Source organism: Osmerus mordax, chromosome 2 (genome assembly GCF_038355195.1).
Source record: "Osmerus mordax isolate fOsmMor3 chromosome 2, fOsmMor3.pri, whole genome shotgun sequence".
NCBI lineage: Eukaryota > Metazoa > Chordata > Actinopteri > Osmeriformes > Osmeridae > Osmerus > Osmerus mordax.
Window position 1 is genome coordinate 8,137,633 of NC_090051.1, and position 9,569 is coordinate 8,147,201.

The window sequence follows — 9,569 nt, forward strand, 5'->3', positions numbered from 1 at the left end:
CAATACAGCAAATACAAAACATATTAAAAAAAATATATAATGTGATTCCAACTATGGATTCACTTTCAGCCATTTGAACCTCAGCTTGAAAGCACTCCAAATGTGAAAGAGATTCTTGAGAGTGCAGCACCAAAGGTAGTAATTTATTATTTGAGCTTACTTGTCACACTCCAATTCAAACTATGTTTGTGTGTATTATGCTATTAATCGTTTACAGGCCAAATGTAGTTTCATAAATTTGTTTAAACTATATTTTTGAAATCACACTCTACCATCTGACCTGAAATGTTCCATATTCTATCTGCAGTCAATATTGACAAACACCAATTAAACAAATTACCACAATGTTAAAACCACAATGTTAAACATGATTTGATCTTGTTTCTTTATTTTTTAGATAATACCTAATTCAGATGATGCCATTCCAAGTACTTCAGGACATTTAGCAACCAAGACCACGTCATACAGGTGTGTTTTAGTTGTAGTGAAAGAAAGGGGGAGTGTATGCATAAAGACGTGTACTAAATGTGTGCATTTTGTAGCATATACACAGATCTCTATGCACCGATTGTCATTAATGATAGTGACGAGGATGAGGATCTCAGTGATACTGGAAGAAGTCTGGATGTCCTAGAGAACCCGACTAAGTGATTAACTGACACAAACCAAAATGAACAAGACAACTTTTTAAAAACGTTTTATTTAACACTGGTGTCTGTGTGGTCAGTTAGTTTAATACAATGTAATGAATGCATATTATATTGAAGTAATCTTACTTTCTTTTGTGCTTAAATTGTGATATACTAAGATGAGCTTTTAACAGCTTTTTAAAAACATATTACTAACAACCATTTTTATGTTTTAGGCATACAAGTGTATCAGTGCCTGACATCATTGAAAATTTGGCGTTTGCCATCGACCACAAACAAATCAGCAGGTTCAACATAGCCAGGTCAAATGTATGGGATGGAGCTGTCCGAGGGTTTAAACGTGGCACGTTCTCTGAAAATCAAGACATGCTTGTAAAGTTCACCGACAATGCTGGCACTTTTGAAGAGGGCATAGATTTAGGTGGTCCAAGAAGAGAATTTCTTACCCTCCTGATGAATCTCATAAAAAATCGTTCGATTTTTGATGGGCCTCCAGAAAGCCGTTACCTTGTTCACACTTCTACAGGTAATTATGAAACCCTTGAATTGTTAAGCAACCGCTTAATGTAATGCTTTTCTTATCCTAACTGTTTAATTGTCATGTAACATTCACAAACGAGATAGTGATTGATTGTATGTGAACTTCTATACTTTGCATAACAGCTGTTAGGGAACACAAGTATTTCTTGGCAGGCAAGATGATTGCTGTGTCAGTAGTACATGGAGGACCAGGGCCAGGTTTCCTCTCAAAGGACCTTGTGAATCACATCATAGGGAAGGCTGGTTTCAACGCCACTGTAAAAGATGTTACAGATGACGAGATAGGAAAAGTCCTGCGGGAGGTAGGAAAAGGGACCCTGCAAAAAGGCGGCGCTAGTTTTTGAACAAGATCGTACATAATCTGAAAAAGGCATCAGCAAATAATATTAAGATTTCTTAAATAAAGTATTCTGTGATCTATGGGGTTTATTAAAGGGGACCTGAAATTTCTACTTCCACTTAAGTATTACATCTTTTTTCCAGATCAAACCGAATTAGGGGCTACAGTGTAGAGGAGATAAGCAAGAAAGAGGATTCATTTTCAGTATATTGTGTGGAAGCATAGTATGGCACAGTGTAGTCTTTTTGATGTATAAATTCAAGGTCTGAATTTCGTTCATTTTTGGGAAGATTCAAAACGCAGATTCTTTGAAATCTTTGAGAGACCTCCTTCTGAAGAATAGCACACTTCTTCAAACCGCCGGGTGTTTCCGGCGTGTGAGCGCTGTCGAAGAGAAGGATGCAATTGTGGAGGAGTACCTGATGTGGTACATTATCCACAGAAACCTTGGTGTAATTGAGAGGTAATATTCCCAATGTTCCATTAACCATCTAATACTTGAAATCATGTAATGTTTGAAAGCAGAAAATTTGCAAATATTTTTAAATCTTAAAATTGCCATAGTTATGAGACCCTCCTTGTTCATGATGTACAAGTGTAATTAATACACCATTATTTACAGTTTTGTAAACGTTTTTTACAGTATTCAGTCACACGTTTAACTTTGAACCTCATAAAATACATCATCATGATTGGCCTGCATAGATTCAAAGATGGTCTTCGAAGCCTGCAGTTTTTGACAGCACTCCAGTGTGCTGGCCCCTATCCTGTGCCACTCAGACAAGAAGCTGACCGCTCAAGACATAGAAAACCTGTTCAGAGCAGACCTCAGTCCAGTAGGAAGCAACAGGAGGCTGGAGGAAGCCAAAGCACTAAGCTTCTGGGCAGACTATCTGCTTGATTGCGAAGGTATGTCAGGGATTTTGACAGTAATCAATTCTGATGTAATCTTCCTGGTTTCATACCTTTAACCATTAAATTTAAGTTTCTACTTAAAGTTTCTATATTTGTCAGACTAAGTGGACATGTGAATAATGCAATACAATGTTGTTGTTTTTCTTCTTGCAGAACAACAACAAACTACCGTGTCCCTCGAGGATTTGCTGATGTTTTTGACAGGGCTGTCATCACTTCCACCTGCTGGAATTGTACCACAGCCACGCATAGAGTTTTTAACCAACTCACCATTCCCAATGGCAAACACTTGTGCGAATACTGTCAAGCTACCTCTGTTGCAATCATATGCCATGTTTAAGACAAACATGGACTTTGGGATACAAAATTCTCCTGGATTTGGATGCATTTAAGCAGTACCTGGTTAACTTTTTTTTCTCTCTCAATTAGAGCAACATCTTCTTTGTCAAGTTCTATCTGTAAGACTCTGGCATGTAAGGCCTTTGACAGCCTCTGGCAGGCTTTTGCATTATTGAAAATGTTTATGTGTTGCAGCAATAAAATACATTTAATGGAAGGATTGATTAAATGTTATTTTATACAGAAAAATGAAGCTCAACCACATTCGCTCAAATTTTAAGTCTTTGGATAATGCCATTATAGATTGTGAAGAACATTAATTTCTGAGTCTTAGATGGAGTATTACAAAAAACTTGAGCCGTTTTACATTGATCACATATATTGCTATTATATATGATATACATATATACTATTGAGATGAATGGGTCCTCTAATATAAAGAGCATGGTGTTGTGCATGAGTTGATGGTCTGGACTGACTCAGGAAACATCATTAATTGACTTTCATCAACCGCAAATCCACAGTCCCTTGAAGCAAACCTGCGGTACACAGTGAAAATTGAAAGGAATACATAACTTTTACTGTTCTGTTTAAGGCTAGATTGGTACACTTACCCAGCATAGTTACATTTACATAATATATACATAATATATATCCTCACAATGAATTTTAATTAATATAGATTACCTGTGCGGTAAAAGGTAGAGTTCATTTGGTATTCCTCCAGGACATGATGCAAGTCGGTAGCGCCGAATCCTGGCTTGTTCCAGAGATCAGCACACTCATCAAGGTCTTTTTGCATAACACTGGTGAAGCAGAATCTGAGTAGACACTGGTGTTCGTGGCTGCCATTAAAGTGTCCTGCATCTGCCAGGTCCCCAAACAACTGCATCCAAAACTGAGCTCTTGTAAAACAAAAGCAGTATGCTAGTGTGATCATCTGCACATTTACATTGTCATTTAGCAGACGCTCTTATCCAGAGCGACTTACAGTAAGTACAGGGACATTCTCCCCCTGCACCTTAATTAGGAATTATTTTACTGTGAGAGTTCTAGCCATGAAGAGCACAGCGTTTACATTGATAATCTAAATTAGGCTACTTGTTCATTTTAATTTACACTTTGCTCAGACTTTTTTAATGCTAGTTCTAATTTCTAAGCCGTCGTAAATTATAGGCTATGATATAAAGATGGAATGGGAAATGTTGTTGTCAATAGCAGAATTGCACATAAGCCTACCTTGATTTTTTCAATATGGACCACCAGGACTCAATACGTTGATTGCTCATCGAAGAACCATACATATGGCTTGCTGACCCTGCATAATGGTCTGTGTGATGATGGCGAAGAGTACATTGTATGGCTGCCATCGTCCCGTTTTCTGTACCGCAATCAGTTCGTAATCTCATGGGGACCACACCAAGACCTTTCACACAGTTGAGGAAGTTGTGTGCAATAACAGATGGATTGTTGTTCGTTGGTCCACACAGAAGCCACATAATTCGTCTAGAAAAGCCGTCGATGCAGCCAGATACAGCCAAACCGAAGGGTTTAAGCTTGTCATATCCTTCGACATGCCATACGTAGTTTGGACCCATGGAGTGATATATGCGTCTACAAAATCGACGGTGTGCCCTACATTCAGTCCCCCGTGGATTAAGTTCTTTCAGCAATCACATCGGAACGTTTAACACGCAATTTATACTTTTGTACAAGTACTTGCCACATGGTTCTATATCCAAACAACTGCCCTGGTCCACGTAACTCGGTCATTATGCCACGTCGGACTTCTGTCGTGGACGAGTAGTTTTTTCGTCTGAAAAGTCCTGCTTCCTTTAACTTCGTTTTTAACGTGCGCACTTATTGTAATGTTGTTAAACGTTAACAGCATATCTAGTATTACATCATATGAATGTCCCTGATTAAAATAAAGGGTAATTGCTGCAATTAGCTCTACGCGACTCTCTGAATTACTCATTTTTCTTCTCTCCAAAACGATAAATTTCTTATTTCCTGTTAGTAACTGTGCATCAGCGTTGTAGTACCTACCCTTTCTGTTCAGAGTTAATGTAATGTGTTTTTGAGTTAATGTAATGTCGTTTCCCATTTGGGGGAGCGTGTTTTTGTATTGGGGGGAGGTGAACAAGTCATCCTATTTGGGGGGAGTTGATTCGTAATTGGGGGGAGTGTTTTCATTTGGGGGATGCACTCATATTAGGGGGTGTGATTTGCACTTCAGGGCCACCGTAGTATAGGCATCAAGCTACCCACCTTCCCTACTGCACCAAGGAAGCTGCAGCCCATTGAGGACACCAAGTATTGTGCCATGTGGGACAATACTTGTGAATACTGATGACAACTTAAGAAGCATGATAATGTGTTGTGTACAACAAGAGTCACAGGCTCATTCATGTGTTTCAGCCCATGAAGAAGGAGCCATGTCTGGCCAAGTGGAGCGTGCGGACAGTCCCCGGGGCAGTGAAATGTCCACTCCTAGTGAGTATTTGCTTTTCGCCTCGCACCAACCATCGCACTGCACAAAGTCATAGTCCATTCAAGATGAGTAGTTTCTCACGCCTTGTGAATTAAGCATAGTTATGACTCAAGTATTTAATTATTAATTTAGTATATCACTCATGTGTTTCAGACTCTGTAAGTCAAACCTTGGATGGCCTTGTGAAAGCCTTCTAAGATAAATTTGCTGCCAGATCTCTGTGCAAGGAAATGTCCAGTGAGTATTCACTTTATCCGTTGCATCAACCAAAAGTCTATTCAGGACAAAGTGTTACTCACTGCTTGAGAATCAAATTTGGTAATGATTTATTTTACAGGCTTAATGAAATGTTTCAGACTTGTCTGGCTTAGAGGAGCAGAGTGCCAATTATTTTTGTTTAATTTCAATAATTGTACATCTTTGAATATTCTTTGTTTTCTTTGCTCTCAAGCGAAGCACAGCACCTCGGAGCAGAGACCTGTCGACACCCAGTGAGTATTCATTGCATCACACTTGAAACAGTCACTTTTGTATTTTGTCAGGCCTTGTGAAATGTACGAATATTCTGTGTTTTTCAGGATCTCGTCATGCAGCAAGAGGTCATGGAAGGGATGGCTATCGCTCCAGGTAAAGAAGCAGGACAGGGCACAGCATCAGTAGTGGCTGGCTTCTATTGGTTGGTCTCCAGCCCTTATTTTTGGTCAACCAGTAGAGGTTAGTCTGTTTCAGTGTTAAAACATGGCATGTTATTGTCAGTTATAAATGTATGGCCAAGTGAATCAATTTAAATGTTATTAGGTCCAGCGGTGGATCCAGTATCAGGTCTTGGCACAGTGATTGTTCGAGGCACATCTTCAGGTCCAGACATGATTGGTCACGACACAGCGATGCCCGATCCCGTAGTAGCAATTTAATAGTACCACCTTCTCTCTTCCTGCACTGTTCTCTCTGTCCACAGAAACTGCTTTTCAATTATAGCCGTGGCTTGGTTTCCATCATGTCAGATGATGACATTTCTTTGGACTTTTGTTTCTTTCTCCAACACTGCTGTACTAACAACAAACACTGAAGCTGATTACAAAAACAATTGTGAGCTAGCTAACCTTGCTATTCTAATTAGAGCATTGTAATCATCAACAAATGTGTTTATTTATTTCAGTGTTCCAGAAAAAAGTCCTGAGCCTACTGGTCGACATCCGCCATCGCCTGAAGGAAACTCATCCTGGAGGACTTTGAGTTAAACTAGCAACACCTCTCTGATGCACAGGCCTTTGATACCCTGGTAGGTTTTACAAGTCTGGAAGTAATGGATAGCCTAGCCTAGAAATAAAATACAGTGCACTCGCACACTGATTCCTTGAGTGTCAGTCAACTTTATTATGGACTTATTCCAATAGGTGCTGCAAATTTCAAGAATTGGTGGGCGGAACACCAAGGACTGTGTCCACAAAGTGTTGGACAGGTATTTACAACATTTTCTGCATGTTCTTGTTTGCCTTCTTTCTGAGTATGTCAGAATAGGTTAAAATTAAATGAAAATACAAGTTCAAAACCAAATGCATTGTGAGATTATAGACCAGCAGAAGATAAGTAAAGGGATAAAAGGAGGACCACCCTAGGGGACACTGATCAACTAGTGTAAAGGGTTTATTGCATGTGTTATGTTGTTCCTACATATATCCTTCACATTAATTTATTAAAATGTATTTTCTTTAGGCTCTTCACCAACAGCCTCATGGCCAAATTTAATTTGAAAGGGCAAGGGGAAAACGCCCTTTAGAGGGAACAAAGGTTTATAGAGCAATACAAAGGTAAGCCCAAGTTTCATGTTGACCAGTCTATAAATAATAACTTTGGACAAAACATTTCCTTCCCTTCTGACTTAAAAAAAAGAAAAAGCAATGCCAATCCTCTAGATACACTTCATTTATCCACAACAGGAAATTAAGGTGTTACAGCATTAAGAAACAAAAGACAGCAAAGTTGAAAGTAAAAGATGGTAAATAATAGTCACAATTTCCTCAAAATATTATTCTCTCACGGCACAAAGGTGAGTCATAAAAAATTGTTATACCAGTGGGTATGAATGACTAGCCTGGTCTTAACCAGACCCTCGTACATTTCATTTGTACAGAGGGTTTGGGATCGCTCCATTGACAAGAGTTAACTTCCTTGAAGGCGGGTACTCTGTTGAAGTTTAAAACTATTGGATCTGCCCAGAGCCACTCTGATCTGCCATAACCAATCGCTAGCGTTCGCCTTCGCCAAGTCCTTCTCCACGGAGCTAGCTCCCGTAGCTGGAAAATCAAACTTTTCCCAAACCCCGTGGGGAGGAGGGCCACAACATCACCAACAAAACTCAGCAAGGATTTTTCTTGCTCCGGCTTTAACTTATGGCTATTCGGCAGCGTTGCCACAACCGCAGAATAGCTTCGCTCGCATCTTTCTCCGCCGCCATTACTGAACTACAACTCAAACTAGTGCACGACATCAACAGGTAGTAAGGACAAGACAAAAACTGGACACAAAAACAGAAACCTAAATACAACAGAACCAAACGACAGGTGGACACAATGACGCTAACGAGACAGGTGAAGACAATGAAAAAAACAAAAACAGGGGGGCACGGCTGTGGCCGTGACAGTACCCCCCTTTCAAGGGACATCACCGGACGTCCCGTAAGGCAGGGCAGGGGGTCGGAGCAGGTCCGGGGGACGACCCGAAGGCAGGGCAGAGGGTCGGGGCAGGTCCGGGGGGCGGCCCGGAGGCAGGGCAGAGGGTCGGGGCAGGTCCGGGGGCTCGGGCACGGGGGTGCCTTGGAGCGCGGACGAGGGGGTGCCTTGGAGCGCGGACGAGGGGGTGCCTTGGAGCGCGGACGAGGGGGTGCGGACGAGGGTGCGGGGACGAGGGGGCGGGGACGAGGGGGCGCCTGGGAGCACGGACGAGGGGGCATCTGGGAGCGCGGACACCGGGGTGCATGGGAGCGCGGGCAAAGGCGGCGGCCAGGAGTCCTCGGGCGGAGGAGGAGGTGGCCAGACCTCAGGGAAGGAACGAGGCTGGGGCACAGGGCAGGAACGAGGCTGGGGCACAGGGCAGGAACGAGGCTGGGGCACAGGGCAGGAACGAGGCTGGGGCACAGGGCAGGAACGAGGCTGGGGCACAGGGCAGGAACGAGGCTGGGGCACAGGGCAGGAACGAGGCTGGGGCACAGGGCAGGAACGGGGCTGGATACCGGCGGCAGGTGGCTGAGACTCCCCGGCAGGAACAGCCTCGGTGGTCTGGGTGCTGGGCGGCACAACCTCAGGATCGAGGCAGGGGCACAGGGCAGGATCGAGTCAGGGGCCCAGGGCAGGACCGAGGCTGGAGTCGGGGTTCGGGCCGGGGCTGCAGCCAGGACTTGGGGTGGGCCTTCAGCTGCAAGCTTCGGGGTCCACCAAAGGCAAGTCGTGTCCCTATGAAAGGGTTGGGAAAACTCTCCGCTGGGTCCTTTCTTGGTCTTGTCCTTCTGTCAGGGTGTGAGGTGGGGTTGGACCCAAATGCAAGGGAGTTGCAAGGCATTGCGTTGAACAGAGGGTTTATTGTCAGAAACGGGAAACCAGCTAGGGTACTCACACGGACAGGTAGTAAGGACTAGACAAAAACTGGACACAAAATAGAAACCTAAATACACAGAACCAAACGACACACAGGTGGACACAATGAAGCTAACGAGACAGGTGAAGACAATGACAGGGAAACACTAGGACAGGGAAAAACCTAATACAACAGGGGTGCCCGGCTGTGGCCGTGACAGAAGCTGAAGTAGCCTCCAACTGAAAACAGTCTGCTGTCTGACAAGTAAATGTAGTGGATGTGTTGTATTATACAGAATACTTAACTGTATTTGTTTTTGCAAAACTCTACTCAATAGTAATTTCTATGGAGTCCAGTGTGTTTCCAAGCACAGAGCCAGCTTTTGTAATTTGCACTAAGCACAACAGGCTGATAAAACACTGTTAACATTCTACTGCACACATTAAAGGATCTAAGCTTTCTCAAAAAGTACAGTCTGCTTAGTCCCTTCTTGTAGAAGTGTTACAGTTAACAGTTGCTGAGATGGCTTTGTATTAATCCAGTATTGGTAGTGGATGTACAGGAAACATATTTTTGCTTACAAATGTGGCGCCTTGGGTGTATGACTGCAGATTGCCTTTGCATATATCTAAATCATTTCTCTTATTCTGCTTGTGAAATTCGACACTGCAGCCACTGAGGAATACATCAAAATTAACGTATCCGAGCACCTAAAGCA

General features: G+C 42.6%; 2 long non-coding RNA genes across 2 annotated transcripts; one reads left to right on the forward strand and one right to left on the reverse strand.

Moving 5' to 3' along the window:
- Nucleotides 1-352: 352 nt before the first annotated feature.
- Nucleotides 353-1,025, forward strand: LOC136933524 (uncharacterized). The gene is made up of 3 exons (XR_010874810.1): nucleotides 353-468; nucleotides 543-647; nucleotides 866-1,025. It is a non-coding gene; the product is annotated as an uncharacterized lncRNA (long non-coding RNA).
- A 2,049-nt stretch (nucleotides 1,026-3,074) lies between these two features.
- On the reverse strand, nucleotides 3,075-4,508 carry LOC136967915 (uncharacterized). The gene is made up of 3 exons (XR_010879547.1): nucleotides 4,024-4,508; nucleotides 3,472-3,689; nucleotides 3,075-3,323 (listed from the first exon to the last, which is right to left on the reverse strand). It is a non-coding gene; the product is annotated as an uncharacterized lncRNA (long non-coding RNA).
- Nucleotides 4,509-9,569: the final 5,061 nt, after the last annotated feature.